The sequence below is a fragment of the Cyprinus carpio genome, chromosome B18 (genome assembly GCF_018340385.1).
Source record: "Cyprinus carpio isolate SPL01 chromosome B18, ASM1834038v1, whole genome shotgun sequence".
In the NCBI taxonomy this organism is placed as follows: domain Eukaryota; kingdom Metazoa; phylum Chordata; class Actinopteri; order Cypriniformes; family Cyprinidae; genus Cyprinus; species Cyprinus carpio.
Window position 1 is genome coordinate 426,869 of NC_056614.1, and position 13,961 is coordinate 440,829.

At 44.7% G+C, this 13,961-nt stretch overlaps 17 non-coding genes across 17 annotated transcripts; 10 read left to right on the plus strand and 7 right to left on the minus strand.

The window, feature by feature from the left end:
* Window positions 1–3,271: 3,271 nt before the first annotated feature.
* trnay-gua lies at window positions 3,272–3,358 on the minus strand. The gene is given in 2 exon segments: window positions 3,272–3,307; window positions 3,322–3,358. It is a non-coding gene; the product is annotated as a tRNA-Tyr (tRNA).
* Window positions 3,359–3,764: 406 nt separating this feature from the next.
* trnaw-cca lies at window positions 3,765–3,836 on the plus strand. The gene has a single exon. It is a non-coding gene; the product is annotated as a tRNA-Trp (tRNA).
* A 737-nt stretch (window positions 3,837–4,573) lies between these two features.
* On the plus strand, window positions 4,574–4,645 carry trnaw-cca. Its single transcript has one exon. It is a non-coding gene; the product is annotated as a tRNA-Trp (tRNA).
* A 237-nt stretch (window positions 4,646–4,882) lies between these two features.
* Window positions 4,883–4,973, minus strand: trnay-gua. Its single transcript is given in 2 exon segments — window positions 4,883–4,918; window positions 4,937–4,973. It is a non-coding gene; the product is annotated as a tRNA-Tyr (tRNA).
* A 406-nt stretch (window positions 4,974–5,379) lies between these two features.
* trnaw-cca lies at window positions 5,380–5,451 on the plus strand. The gene has a single exon. It is a non-coding gene; the product is annotated as a tRNA-Trp (tRNA).
* A 236-nt stretch (window positions 5,452–5,687) lies between these two features.
* On the minus strand, window positions 5,688–5,774 carry trnay-gua. Its single transcript is given in 2 exon segments — window positions 5,688–5,723; window positions 5,738–5,774. It is a non-coding gene; the product is annotated as a tRNA-Tyr (tRNA).
* A 407-nt stretch (window positions 5,775–6,181) lies between these two features.
* Window positions 6,182–6,253, plus strand: trnaw-cca. The gene has a single exon. It is a non-coding gene; the product is annotated as a tRNA-Trp (tRNA).
* A 236-nt stretch (window positions 6,254–6,489) lies between these two features.
* Window positions 6,490–6,577, minus strand: trnay-gua. Its single transcript is given in 2 exon segments — window positions 6,490–6,525; window positions 6,541–6,577. It is a non-coding gene; the product is annotated as a tRNA-Tyr (tRNA).
* A 408-nt stretch (window positions 6,578–6,985) lies between these two features.
* trnaw-cca lies at window positions 6,986–7,059 on the plus strand. The gene has a single exon. It is a non-coding gene; the product is annotated as a tRNA-Trp (tRNA).
* A 237-nt stretch (window positions 7,060–7,296) lies between these two features.
* On the minus strand, window positions 7,297–7,383 carry trnay-gua. The gene is given in 2 exon segments: window positions 7,297–7,332; window positions 7,347–7,383. It is a non-coding gene; the product is annotated as a tRNA-Tyr (tRNA).
* Window positions 7,384–7,796: 413 nt separating this feature from the next.
* Window positions 7,797–7,868, plus strand: trnaw-cca. Its single transcript has one exon. It is a non-coding gene; the product is annotated as a tRNA-Trp (tRNA).
* A 237-nt stretch (window positions 7,869–8,105) lies between these two features.
* Window positions 8,106–8,192, minus strand: trnay-gua. The gene is given in 2 exon segments: window positions 8,106–8,141; window positions 8,156–8,192. It is a non-coding gene; the product is annotated as a tRNA-Tyr (tRNA).
* A 406-nt stretch (window positions 8,193–8,598) lies between these two features.
* Window positions 8,599–8,670, plus strand: trnaw-cca. The gene has a single exon. It is a non-coding gene; the product is annotated as a tRNA-Trp (tRNA).
* A 3,236-nt stretch (window positions 8,671–11,906) lies between these two features.
* On the plus strand, window positions 11,907–11,981 carry trnaw-cca. Its single transcript has one exon. It is a non-coding gene; the product is annotated as a tRNA-Trp (tRNA).
* Window positions 11,982–12,723: 742 nt separating this feature from the next.
* trnaw-cca lies at window positions 12,724–12,795 on the plus strand. Its single transcript has one exon. It is a non-coding gene; the product is annotated as a tRNA-Trp (tRNA).
* Window positions 12,796–13,038: 243 nt separating this feature from the next.
* On the minus strand, window positions 13,039–13,125 carry trnay-gua. Its single transcript is given in 2 exon segments — window positions 13,039–13,074; window positions 13,089–13,125. It is a non-coding gene; the product is annotated as a tRNA-Tyr (tRNA).
* Window positions 13,126–13,534: 409 nt separating this feature from the next.
* trnaw-cca lies at window positions 13,535–13,606 on the plus strand. Its single transcript has one exon. It is a non-coding gene; the product is annotated as a tRNA-Trp (tRNA).
* The last annotated feature ends 355 nt before the right edge of the window (window positions 13,607–13,961 follow it).

Below are 13,961 nucleotides of genomic sequence, written 5' to 3' on the forward strand. Positions count from 1 at the left end.
AAGATAAACTCATTTATAAACAGGGTTGCTAGGTCTGCATTACAAAACCAGCCCAATCGCATTCAGGGGGCAGGGTGTTATCACTTCAACCTTTATTTATTTATTTATTGTTATTATGTTTTGCAGTCTATGGCTTCAACCAATGGACTAAAATAAGTCTGCAGCAACAGTATAAAAGTAGCATAATTTCGCGGGAAAATCCACACCAATGTTCAGATGTATTATTAATGCTCTTTGTAGAAGACATGAAGAGTCACCATGTCAGGATCTAGCACTTTTTTTTCTTTTACTGTAGGTATTTGGAAATGTAAGTTAACTTCATGTGAGAGGTGAGTCTTCCGCTTCTTGAGAGTTGTGATGGTCTCAGCAGATTGATGCAGGTTTGCAGCTGATTTCAACAGAAGAGCAGAGAGCGTGAAGGTGCTGGAAATCACTGTTGTGTCTCCTGGAGCAGCAGTCATCACGGTTACAGGTGAGATTATAAAGTCTGAAGGAAGATTGTTATTGATTTAATGGTTCTAAAATAGACACTCATTTTAGTGAATTTTTATCCATATTATGCACAAAACAATTAATGGTGAGGGAATGACTGACTGATGATTGATGCTTAGACATTAACTTAAACTGCTTTTTATTAAAAAAAAATTAAACATGAAATATGTCTTAAAATGTCTTGATTTTATTAACTCCTCTTTATCTATAGGTCAAAGGCCATGTCCCAAAAACCTTCAAACAGATGGTTACATCTTATTTTAGAAACTGCTCAATGGAATTTTAAGACATATAAGGGTTAGGGTTAGATGTTTATAGTGTATATAGTGTTTATTCAACATTTCTTGAATGATACTACTAAATACTATACCTAAAAAAAAAGCTATTTGTACATTATGTGTATTTTCTAATAACAAAGATAAAATAATGACAACGATTTTTATCTTTGCCCACTTTGGCCTAAATGTCTGCCATTTATATATATGACAAGTCTCAGTTAGTCTAGCACAGAACACGTAGCAAGGTTTTTTTTTCTCTTCAAGAATAGAATAGAAAAGAAAAGGTAAGTTCTAGTATTAGTTGGTCAAGCGCTGGCGAAAAAGATGTGTCATTAGATGTTTTTTGAAAATGAGAATTGAGATTGGGAGGTCATTCCACCAGCTGGGCGCAGTACAGGAAAAGGTCTGTGAGAGTGATTTTGAACCTCTTTGGGAAGGCACCACAAGGCGCTGTTCACTTGCAGAACACAAGCTTCTGGAGGGCGCATAAGTTTGAACTAGTGAGTTTAGGTATATTTGTGCTGCGCCAGTGGTTGTCTTGTAGGCAAGCATCAGTACCTTGAATTTGATGCGAGCGGCTACTGGTAGCCAGTGTAAACTGATGAGGAGAGGAGTAACGTGAGCTTTTTTTGGCTCATTGAAGACAACTCTTCCTGCTGCATTCTGGATCAGTTGCAGAGGCTTGATAGAACATGCAGGAAGGCTCACCAAGAGAGCATTACAATAGTCCAGTCTGGAGAGAACAAGAGCTTGGACAAGAAGTTGTGCGGCTTGCTCTGACAGGAAGGGTTTAATCTTCCTAATGTTGTATAAGGCAAATCTGCAGGACCGGGTCATTGTAACAATATGGTCTGTGAAGCTTAACTGATGATCGATCACAACACAAAGGTTTCTGGCTATCCTGGAAGGAGTTATGGTTGACAAACCCAGCTGTATAGAGTAGTTGTGATGAAACAATGTGTTAGCTGGAACCACCTGCAGTTCTGTCTTAGTAAGGTTGAGCTGAAGGTGATGGTCATTCATCCAGCTAGAAATGTCACTCAGACAGGCTGCAATGCGAGCAGCTACCGTCGGATCATCTGGTTGGAATGAGAAGTAGAGTTGAGTGTCATCAGCATAGCAGTGATAAGAAAAGCCATGATTCTGAATGACAGATCCTAATGACGTCATGTAGATGGAGAAGAGAAGTGGTCCAAGCACTGAGCCCTGAGGAACCCCAGTAGCAAGAAGTTGTGACTTAGAAACCTCACCCCTCCAAGACACCCTGAAGGACCTACCTGAGAGGTAGGACTTAAACCACACGAGTGCGGTTCCAGAGATGCCCATCTTTCTGAGGGTGGACAGTTGGTTGGTTGGTTGGTGGAGTTGGTTGAACACATCTCGCTCAAGTGTCTTTGCAATGAATGGAAGAAGGGATACTGGTCTGTAGTTTTCTAAAAGTGCTGGATTTAGTGATGGTTTCTTAAGAAGTGGGCTTACCCGAGCCTGCTTAAATGCTGTGGGAAATGTAACAGAACGAAGAGAGGTGTTGATAATGTGAGTAAGTGAAGGTATGACTGAAGAAGAAATGACCTGAAGGAGGTGAGTCGGGATAGGATCAAGTGGACAAGTAGTAGGATGATTGTAAAAGATGTCAGGGAAGTGGAGGTCAGGAGGGTAGTGTAGATGAGGTCCAGTTGGTTGCCTGATTTGTAAGTAGTTGTAGTAGACGCTCGCTTGAGATCAAATAAGGTGAGCAGAGTGTTGATGTCAGCAGCCTGGGGTTTTTCTAGGTGGATGCTGAAGTCACCGAGCAGTAACGCACAAAAACATGCCAATCAATTTAGAGAGCCTTCAGGGTTATTGGGAGAAATTAGACTGCTTTGTGTGGTGACCGGATCAAGGGCCTTACACAGGAAGCAACACCTCATTTGTTGAGACCTGGTGGAAGAAACGGTAGCACGTCTCATTCCAGTTTAGAAGTTTGTTTATTAAAATCATGTCGGGGTCAAGCCATCTCTTCTTGACATCGAAAGTGTGAAGTCCAACGTTAAGTGTTGTTATTCAGCTTTTACTTCACAGTTTTATCAAAGTGTTTAAACAAGAAGCCTCTAATATGACGCAACGGTCCTTCTATTGTGGAACATGATAGAGTTGGCGCTTCACCTATGGGCTTTTTTAAAATGGCAATACGAAGCCGCAGTGGGACGTGAGACCTCGTGGCGCAACGGTAGCGCGTCTGACTACATATTGGAGGGTTGGTTGTTCAAATCACGTCGGGGTCAATTCCATGTCTGCTTGATGTCAACTGTGAGAAGTCCCCCGTCAAGTGTTTTCATTCAGCTTTTATCGACGTATTGAAGCAAGAAGCCTCTAATACCACAAATGTTCCTTCCGTTGTGGAAGGTGGTAGATTTGGATCTTGACCTATGGGCTTTTTTTTAAACTGGCCATCCAAGTTCAGTCAGAAGAAAATGTCAGAAGAAAATGTGGAAACGTGTGTGCCGAATTTAAAACCAGACTCCTTCGAGCCGGAATCGAACCAGCGACCTAAGGATATCCAACATTTCATCTACAGTCCTCCGCTCTACCAGCTGAGCTATCGAAGGGTGGGCTGAGCCCGGGGCACAAAACGATGGCAATCAATTTAGAGAGCCTTCAGGGTTATTGGGAGAAATTAGACTGCTTTGTGTGGTGACCGGATCAAGGGCCTTACACAGGAAGCAACACCTCATTTGTTGAGACCTGGTGGAGCAACGGTAGCACGTCTGATTCCAGTTTAGAAGTTTGTTTATTAAAATCATGTCGGGCTCAAGCCATCTCTTCTTGACATCGAAAGTGTTAAGTCCAACGTTAAGTGTGGTTATTCAGCTTTTACTTCACAGTTTATCAAAGTGTTTAAACAAGAAGCCTCTAATATGACGCAACGGTCCTTCTATTGTGGAACATGATAGAGTTGGCGCTTCACCTATGGGCTTTTTTAAAATGGCAATACGAAGTCGCAGTGGGACGTGAGACCTCGTGGAGCAACGGTAGCGCGTCTGACTCCAGATCAGAAGGTTGCGTGTTCAAATCACGTCGGGGTCAATCCATGTCTGCTTGATGTCAACTGTGAGAAGTCCCCCCCGTCAAGTTGTTTTCATTCAGCTTTTATCGACGTATTGACGCAAGAAGCCTCTAATACCACAAATGTTCCTTCCGTTGTGGAAGGTGGTAGATTTGGATCTTGACCTATGGGCTTTTTTTTAAACTGTCCATCCAAGTTCAGTCAGAATAAAATGTCAGAAGAAAATGTGGAAACGTGTGTGCCGAATTTAAAACACGAGACTCCTTCGAGCCGGAATCGAACCAGCGACCTAAGTATATCCAACATTTCATCTACAGTCCTCCGCGCTCCACCAGCTGAGCTATCGAAGGGTGGGCTGAGCCCGGGGCACAAAACGATGGCAATCAATTTAGAGAGCCTTCAGGGTTATTGGGGAGAAATTAGACTGCTTTGTGTGGTGACCGGATCAAGGGCCTTACACAGGAAGCAACACCTCATTTGTTGAGACCTGGTGGAGCAACGGTAGCACGTCTGATTCCAGTTTAGAAGTTTGTTTATTAAAATCATGTCGGGGTCAAGCCATCTCTTCTTGACATCGAAAGTGTGAAGTCCAACGTTAAGTGTTGTTATTCAGCTTTTACTTCACAGTTTATCAAAGTGTTTAAACAAGAAGCCTCTAATATGACGCAACGGTCCTTCTATTGTGGAACATGATAGAGTTGGCGCTTCACCTATGGGCTTTTTTAAAATGGCAATACGAAGCCGCAGTGGGGCGTGAGACCTCGTGGCGCAACGGTAGCGCGTCTGACTCCAGATCAGAAGGTTGCGTGTTCAAATCACGTCGGGGTCAATCCATGTCTGCTTGATGTCAACTGTGAGAAGTCCCCCGTCAAGTGTTTTCATTCAGCTTTTATCGACGTATTGAAGCAAGAAGCCTCTAATACCACAAGTGTTCCTTCCGTTGTGGAAGGTGGTAGATTTGGATCTTGACCTATGGGCTTTTTTTTTAACCTGGCCATCCAAGTTCAGTCAGAAGAAAATGTCAGAAGAAAATGTGGAAACGTGTGTGCCGAATTTAAAACCAGACTCCTTCGAGCCGGAATCGAACCAGCGACCTAAGGATATCCAACATTTCATCTATCTACAGTCCTCCGCTCTACCAGCTGAGCTATCGAAGGGTGGGCTGAGCCTGGGGCACAAAACGATGGCAATCAATTTAGAGAGCCTTCAGGGTTCTTGGGAGAAATTAGACTGCTTTGTGTGGTGACCGGATCAAGGGCCTTACACAGGAAGCAACACCTCATTTGTTGAGACCTGGTGGAGAAACGGTAGCACGTCTGATTCCAGTTTAGAAGTTTGTTTATTAAAATCATGTCGGGGTCAAGCCATCTCTTCTTGACATCGAAAGTGTGAAGTCCAACGTTAAGTGTTGTTATTCAGCTTTTACTTCACAGTTTATCAAAGTGTTTAAACAAGAAGCCTCTAATATGACGCAACGGTCCTTCTATTGTGGAACATGATAGAGTTGGCACTTCACCTATGGGCTTTTTTAAAATGGCAATACGAAGCCGCAGTGGGACGTGAGACCTCGTGGCGCAACGGTAGCGCGTCTGACTCCAGATCAGAAGGTTGCGTGTTCAAATCACGTCGGGGTCAATCCATGTCTGCTTGATGTCAACTGTGAGAAGTCCCCCGTCAAGTGTTTTCATTCAGCTTTTATCGACGTATTGAAGCAAGAAGCCTCTAATACCACAAATGTTCCTTCCGTTGTGGAAGGTGGTAGATTTGGATCTTGACCTATGGGCTTTTTTTTAAACTGGCCTTCCAAGTTCAGTCAGAAGAAAATGTCAGAAGAAAATGTGGAAACGTGTGTGCCGAATTTAAAACCAGACTCCTTCGAGCCGGAATCGAACCAGCGACCTAAGGATATCCAACATTTCATCTACAGTCCTCCGCTCTACCAGCTGAGCTATCGAAGGGTGGGCTGAGCCCGGGGCACAAAACGATGGCAATCAATTTAGAGAGCCTTCAGGGTTATTGGGAGAAATTAGACTGCTTTGTGTGGTGACCGGATCAAGGGCCTTACACAGGAAGCAACACCTCATTTGTTGAGACCTGGTGGAGCAACGGTAGCACGTCTGATTCCAGTTTAGAAGTTTGTTTATTAAAATCATGTCGGGGTCAAGCCATCTCTTCTTGACATCGAAAGTGTGAAGTCCAACGTTAAGTGTTGTTATACAGCTTTTACTTCACAGTTTTATCAAATTGTTTAAACAAGAAGCCTCTAATATGACGCAACGGTCCTTCTATTGTGGAACATGATAGAGTTGGCGCTTCACCTATGGGCTTTTTTAAAATGGCAATAAGAAGCCCCAGGGGGACGTGAGACCTCGTGGCGCAACGGTAGCGCGTCTGACTCCAGATCAGAAGGTTGCATGTTCAAATCACGTCGGGGTCAATCCATGTCTGCTTGATGTCAACTGTGAGAAGTCCCCCGTCAAGTGTTTTCATTCAGCTTTTATCGACGTATTGAAGCAAGAAGCCTCTAATACCACAAATGTTCCTTCCGTTGTGGAAGGTGGTAGATTTGGATCTTGACCTATGGGCTTTTTTTTAAACTGGCCATCCAAGTTCAGTCAGAAGAAAATGTCAGAAGAAAATGTGGAAACGTGTGTGCCGAATTTAAAACAAGACTCCTTCGAGCCGGAATCGAACCAGCGACCTAAGGATATCCAACATTTTCATCTACAGTCCTCCGCTCTACCAGCTGAGCTATCGAAGGGTGGGCTGAGCCCGGGGCACAAAACGATGGCAATCAATTTAGAGAGCCTTCAGGGTTATTGGGAGAAATTAGACTGCTTTGTGTGGTGACCGGATCAAGGGCCTTACACAGGAAGCAAGCACCTCATTTGTTGAGACCTGGTGGAGCAACGGTAGCACGTCTGATTCCAGTTTAGAAGTTTGTTTATTAAAATCATGTCGGGGTCAAGCCATCTCTTCTTGACATCGAAAGTGTGAAGTCCAACGTTAAGTGTTGTTATTCAGCTTTTACTTCACAGTTTATCAAAGTGTTTAAACAAGAAGCCTCTAATATGACGCAACGGTCTTTCTATTGCGGAACTTGATAGAGTTGGCGCTTCACCTATGGGCTTTTTTTAAAATGGCAATACGAAGCCGCAGTGGGACGTGAGACCTCGTGGCGCAACGGTTAGCGCGTCTGACTCCAGATCAGAAGGTTGCGTGTTCAAATCACGTCGGGGTTCAATCCATGTCTGCTTGATGTCAACTGTGAGAAGTACCCCGTCAAGTGTTTTCATTCAGCTTTTATCGACGTATTGAAGCAAGAAGCCTCTAATACCACAAATGTTCCTTCCGTTGTGGAAGGTGGTAGATTTGGGATCTTGACCTATGGGCTTTTTTTTAAACTGGCCATCCAAGTTCAGTCAGAAGAAAATGTCAGAAGAAAATGTGGAAACGTGTGTGCCGAATTTAAAACCAGACTCCTTCGAGCCGGAATCGAACCAGCGACCTAAGGATATCCAACATTTCATCTACAGTCCTCCGCTCTACCAGCTGAGCTATCGAAGGGTGGGCTGAGCCCGGGGCACAAAACGATGGCAATCAATTTAGAGAGCCTTCAGGGTTCTTGGGAGAAATTAGACTGCTTTGTGTGGTGACCGGATCAAGGGCCTTACACAGGAAGCAACACCTCATTTGTTGAGACCTGGTGGAGAAAACCGTTAGCACGTCTGATTCCAGTTTAGAAGTTTGTTTATTAAAATCATGTCGGGGTCAAGCCATCTCTTCTTGACATCGAAAGTGTGAAGTCCAACGTTAAGTGTTTGTTATTCAGCTTTTACTTCACAGTTTATCAAAGTGTTTAAACAAGAAGCCTCTAATATGACGCAACGGTTCGTCCTTCTATTGTGGAACATGATAGAGTTGGCGCTTCACCTATGGGCTTTTTTAAAATGGCAATACGAAGCCGCAGTGGGGCGTGAGACCTCGTGGCGCAACGGTAGCGCGTCTGACTCCAGATCAGAAGGTTGCGTGTTCAAATCACGTCGGGGTCAATCCATGTCTGCTTGATGTCAACTGTGAGAAGTCCCCCGTCAAGTGTTTTCATTCAGCTTTTATCGACGTATTGAAGCAAGAAGCCTCTAATACCACAAATGTTCCTTCCGTTGTGGAAGGTGGTAGATTTGGATCTTGACCTATGGGCTTTTTTTTAAACTGGCCATCCAAAGTTCAGTCAGAAGAAAATGTCAGAAGAAAATGTGGAAACGTGTGTGCCGAATTTAAAACCAGACTCCTTCGAGCCGGAATCGAACCAGCGACCTAAGGATATCCAACATTTCATCTACAGTCCTCCGCTCTACCAGCTGAGCTATCGAAGGGTGGGCTGAGCCCGGGCACAAAAACGATGGCAATCAATTTAGAGAGCCTTCAGGGTTATTGGGAGAAATTAGACTGCTTTGTGTGGTGACCGGATCAAGGGCCTTACACAGGAAGCAACACCTCATTTGTTGAGACCTGGTGGAGCAACGGTAGCACGTCTGATTCCAGTTTAGAAGTTTGTTTATTAAAATCATGTCGGGGTCAAGCCATCTCTTCTTGACATCGAAAGTGTGAAGTCCAACGTTAAGTGTTGTTATACAGCTTTTACTTCACAGTTTATCAAAGTGTTTAAACAAGAAGCCTCTAATATGACGCAACGGTCCTTCTATTGTGGAACATGATAGAGTTGGCGCTTCACCTATGGGCTTTTTTAAAATGGCAATAAGAAGCCCCAGGGGGACGTGAGACCTCGTGGCGCAACGGTAGCGCGTCTGACTCCAGATCAGAAGGTTGCATGTTCAAATCACGTCGGGGTCAATCCATGTCTGCTTGATGTCAACTGTGAGAAGTCCCCCGTCAAGTGTTTTCATTCAGCTTTTTTATCGACGTATTGAAGCAAGAAGCCTCTAATACCACAAATGTTCCTTCCGTTGTGGAAGGTGGTAGATTTGGATCTTGACCTATGGGCTTTTTTTTAAACTGGCCATCCAAGTTCAGTCAGAAGAAAATGTCAGAAGAAAATGTGGAAACGTGGTGTGCCGAATTAAAACCAGACTCCTTCGAGCCGGAATTGAACCAGCGACCTAAGGATATCCAACATTTCATCTACAGTCCTCCTCCGCTCTACCAGCTGAGCTATCGAAGGGTGGGCTGAGCCCGGGGCACAAAACGATGGCAATCAATTTAGAGAGCCTTCAGGGTTATTGGGAGAAATTAGACTGCTTTGTGTGGTGACCGGATCAAGGGCCTTACACAGGAAGCAACACCTCATTTGTTGAGACCTGTGTGTGGAGCAACGGTAGCACGTCTGATTCCAGTTTTAGAAGTTTGTTTATTAAAATCTTGTCGGGGTCAAGCCATCTCTTCTTGACATCGAAAGTGTGAAGTCCAACGGTAAGTGTTTGTTATTCAGCTTTTTACTTCACAGTTTATCAAAGTGTTTAAACAAGAAGCCTCTAATATGACGCACAACGGTCCTCTATTGTGGAACATGATAGAGTTGGCGCTTCACCTATGGGCTTTTTGTAAAATGGCAATACGAAGCCGCAGTGGGACGTGAGACCTCGTGGCGCAACGGTACCGCGGGTCTGACTCCAGATCAGAAGGTTTGCGTGTTCAACCAAATCACGTCGGGGTCAATCTATGTCTGCTTGATGTCAACTGTGAGAAGTCCCCCGTCAAGTGTTTTCATTCAGCTTTTAATCGACGTATTGAAGCAAGAAGCCTCTAATACCACAAATGTTCCTTCCGTTGTGGAAGGTGGTAAGATTTGGATCTTGACCTATGGGCTTTTTTTAAACTGGCCATCCAAGTTCAGTCAGAAGAAAATGTCAGAAGAAAATGTGGAAACGTGTGTGGCCGAATTTAAAACCAGTACTCCCTTCGAAGCCGGAATCGAACCAGCGACCTAAGGATATCCCAACATTTATCTACAGTCCTCCGCTCTACCAGCTGAGCTATCGAAGGGTGGGGCTGAGCCCGGGGCACAAAACGATGGCAATCAATTTAGAGAGCCTTCAGGGTTTGGGAGAAATTAGATGCTTTGTGTGGTGACCGGATCAAGGGCCTTACAGACACAGGAAGCAACACCTCATTTGTTGAGGACCTGGGGAGCAACGGTAGCACGTCTGATTCCAGTTTAGAAGTTTGTTTATTAAAATCATGTCTGGGGTCAAGCCATCTCTTCTTGACATCGAAAGTGTGAAGTTCACAACGGTTAAGTGTTGTTATCAGCTTTTACTTCACAGTTTTATCAAAGTGTTTAACAAGAAGCCTCTAATATGACGCAACGGTCCTTCTATTGTGGAACATGATAGAGTTGGCGCTTCACCTATGGGCTTTTTTTAAAATGGCAATACGAAAGCCGCAGCCGCAGTGGGACGTGAGACCTCGTGGCGCAACGGTAGCACGTCTGACTCCAGATCAGAAGGTTGCGTGTCAAATCACGTCGGGGTCAATCATGTCTGCTTGATGTCAACGGTGAGAAGTCCCCCGTAAAGTGTTTTCATTCAGCTTTTATCGACGAAAAAAAACACGACCGTATTGAAGCAAGAAGCCTCTAATACCCACAAATGTTCCTTCCGTTGTGGAAGGTGGTAGATTTGGATCTTGACCTATGGGCTTTTTTTTAAACTGCTGGCCATCCAAGTTCAGTCAGAAGAAAATGTCAGAAGAAAATGTGGAAACGTGTGTGCCGAATTTAAAACCAGACTCCTTCGAGCCGGAATCGAACCAGCGACCCTAAGGATATCCAACATTTCATCTACAGTCCTCCCCCCGCTCTACCAGCTGAGCTATCGAAGGGTGGGGCTGAGCCCGGGGCACAAAACGTGGCAATCAATTTAGAGAGCCTTCAGGGTTATTGGGAGAAATTAGACTGCTTTGTGTGGTGACCGGATCAAGGGGCCTTACACAGGAAGCAAACACATCTCATTTGTTGAGACCTGGGGGAGCAACGGTAGCACGTCTGATTCCAGTTTAGAAGTTTGTTTATTAAAATCATGTCGGAGGTCAAGCCATCTCTTCTTGACATCGAAAGTGTGAAGTCCAACGTTAAGTGTTGTTATTCAGCTTTTACTTCACAGTTTATCAAAGTGTTTAAACAAGAAGCCTCTAATATGACGCAACGGTCCTTCTTCTATTGTGGAACATGATAGAGTTGGCTCTTCACCTATGGGCTTTTTTAAAATGGCAATACGAAGCCGCAGTGGGGACGTGAGACCTAGTGGCGCAACGGTAGCGCGTCTGACTCCAGATCAGAAGGTTGCGTGTTCAAATCACGTCGGGGGGTCATCCATGTCTGCTTGATGTCAACTGTGAGAAGTCCCCCGTCAAGTGTTTTCATTCAGCTTTTATCGACGTATTGAAGCAAGAAGCCTCTAATACCACAAATGTTCCTTCCGTTTTGGAAGGTGGTAGATTTGGATCTTGACCTATGGGCTTTTTTTTGAAAAAAAAAACTGGCCATCCAAGTTCAGTCAGAAGAAAAATGTCAGAAGAAAATGTGGAAACGTGTGTGCCGAAATTTAAAAACCAGACTCCTTCGGCCGGACATCGAACCAGCGACCTAAGGATATCCAACATTTCATCTACAGTCCTCCGCTCTACCAGCTGAGCTATCGAAGGGTGGGCTGAGCCCCGGGGCACAAAACGATGGCAATCAATTTAGAGAGCCTTCAGGGTTATTGGGAGAAGATTAGACTGCTTTGTGTGGTGACCGGATCAAGGGCCTTACACAGGAAGCACACCTCTATTTGTTGAGACCTGGTGGAGCAACGGTAGCACGTCTGATTCAGTTTAGAAGTTTTTTTATTAAAATCATGTCGGGGTCAGGGTTGGTCAAGCCATCTCTTCTTGACATCGAAAGTGTGAAGTCCAACGTTAAGTTGTTGTTATTCAGCTTGTTTACTTCACAGTTCATCAAAGTGTTTAAACAAGAAGCCTCTAATAAGCTGATGACGCAACGGTCCTTCTATTGTGGAACATGATAGAGTTTGGCGCTTCACCTGATGGGCTTTTTTAAAATGGCAATACGAAGCCGCAGTGGGCGTGAGAGCCTCGTGGCGCAACGGTAGAGCGCGTCTGACTCCAGATCAGAAGGTTGCGTGTTCAAAATCACGTCGGGGTCAATCCATGTCTGCTTGATGTCAACTGTGAGAAGTCCCCCGTCAGTGTTTCATTCAGCTTTTATCGACGTATTGAAGCAAGAAGCCTCTAATACCACAAATGTTCCTTCCGTTGTGGAAGGTGGTAGGATTTGGATCTTGACCTATGGGCTTTTTTTTAAACTGGCCATCCAAGTTCAGTCAGAAGAAAATGTCAGAAGAACATGTGGAAAACGTGGTGGCCGAATTTAAACCCAGCCTCCTTCGAGCCGGAATCGAACCAGCGACATAAGGATATCCAACATTTCATCTACAGTCCTCCGCTCCTAAGACCAGCTGAGCTATCGAAGGGTGGGCTGAGCCCGGGGCACAAAAAAACGATGGCAATCAATTTAGAGAGCCTTCAGGGTTATTGGGAGAAATTAGACTGCTTTGTGGGGGTGACCGGTCAAGGGCCTTACACAGGAAGCAACACCTCATTTGTTGAGACCTGGTGGAGCAACGGTAGCACGTCTGATTCCAGTTTAGAAGTTTGTTTATTAAAATCATGTCGGGGTCAAGCCATCTCTTCTTGACATCGAAAGTGTGAAGTCCAACGTTAAGTGTTGTTATCAGCTTTTTTACTTCACAGTTTATCAAAGTGTTTAAACAAGAAGCCTCTAATATGACGCAACGGTCCTTCTATTGTGGAACATGATAGAGTTGGCTCTTCACCTATGGGATTTTTTTAAATGGCAATACGAAGCCGCAGTGGGAACGTGAGACCGACCTCGTGGCGCAACGGTAGCGCTTCTGACTCCAGATCAGAAGGTTGCGTGTTCAAATCACGTCGGGGTCAATCCATGTCTGCTTGATGTCAACTTGGAGAAGACCCCCGTCAAGTGTTTTCATTCAGCTTTTTATCGACGTATTGAAGCAAGAAGCCTCTAATACCACAAATGTTCCTTCCGTTGTGGAAGGTGGGGGTAGATTTGGATCTTGACCTATGGGCTTGCTTTTTAAAACTGGCCATCCAAGTTCAGTCAGAAGAAAATTGTCAGAAGAAAATGTGGAAACGTGTGTGCCGAATTTAAAACCAGGCTCCTTCGAGCCGGAATCGAACCAGCGACCTAAGGATATCCAACATTTCATCTACAGTCCTCCGCTCTACCAGCTGAGCTATCGAAGGGGTGGGCTGAGCCCGGGGCACAAAACGATGGCAATCAATTTAGAGAGCCTTTCAGGGTTATTGGGAGAAATTAGACTGTTTTGTGTGGTGACCGGATCAAGGGCCTTACACAGGAAGCAACACCTCATTTGTTGAGACCTGGTGGAGCAACGGTAGCACGTCTGATTCCAGTTTAGAAAGTTTGTTTATTAAAATCATGTCGGGGTCAAGCCATCTCTTCTTGACATCGAAAGTGTGAAGTCCAACGTTAAGTGTTGTTATTCAGCTTTTACTTCACAGTTTATCAAAGTGTTTAAACAAGAAGCCTCTAATATGACGCAACGGTCTTTCTATTGCGGAACTTGATAGAGTTGGCGCTTCACCTATGGGCTTTTTTAAAATGGCAATACGAAGCCGCAGTGGGACGTGAGACCTAGTGGCGCAACGGTAGCGCGTCTGACTCCAGATCAGAAGGTTGCGTGTTCAAATCACGTCGGGGTCAATCCATGTCTGCTTGATGTCAACTGTGAGAAGTCCCCCGTCAAGTTTTTTTCATTCAGCTTTTATCGACGTATTGAAGCAAGAAGCCTCTAATACCACAAATGTTCCTTCCGTTGTGGAAGGTGGTAGATTTGGATCTTGACCTATGGGCTTTTTTTTTAAAACTGGCCATCCAAGTTCAGTCAGAAGAAAATGTCAGAAGAAAATGTGGAAACGTGTGTGCCGAATTTAAAACCAGACTCCTTCGAGCCGGAATCGAACCAGCGACCTAAGGATATCCAACATTTCATCTACAGTCCTCCGCTCTGCCAGCTGAGCTATCGAAGGGTGGGCTGAGCCGGGGTCACAAAACGATG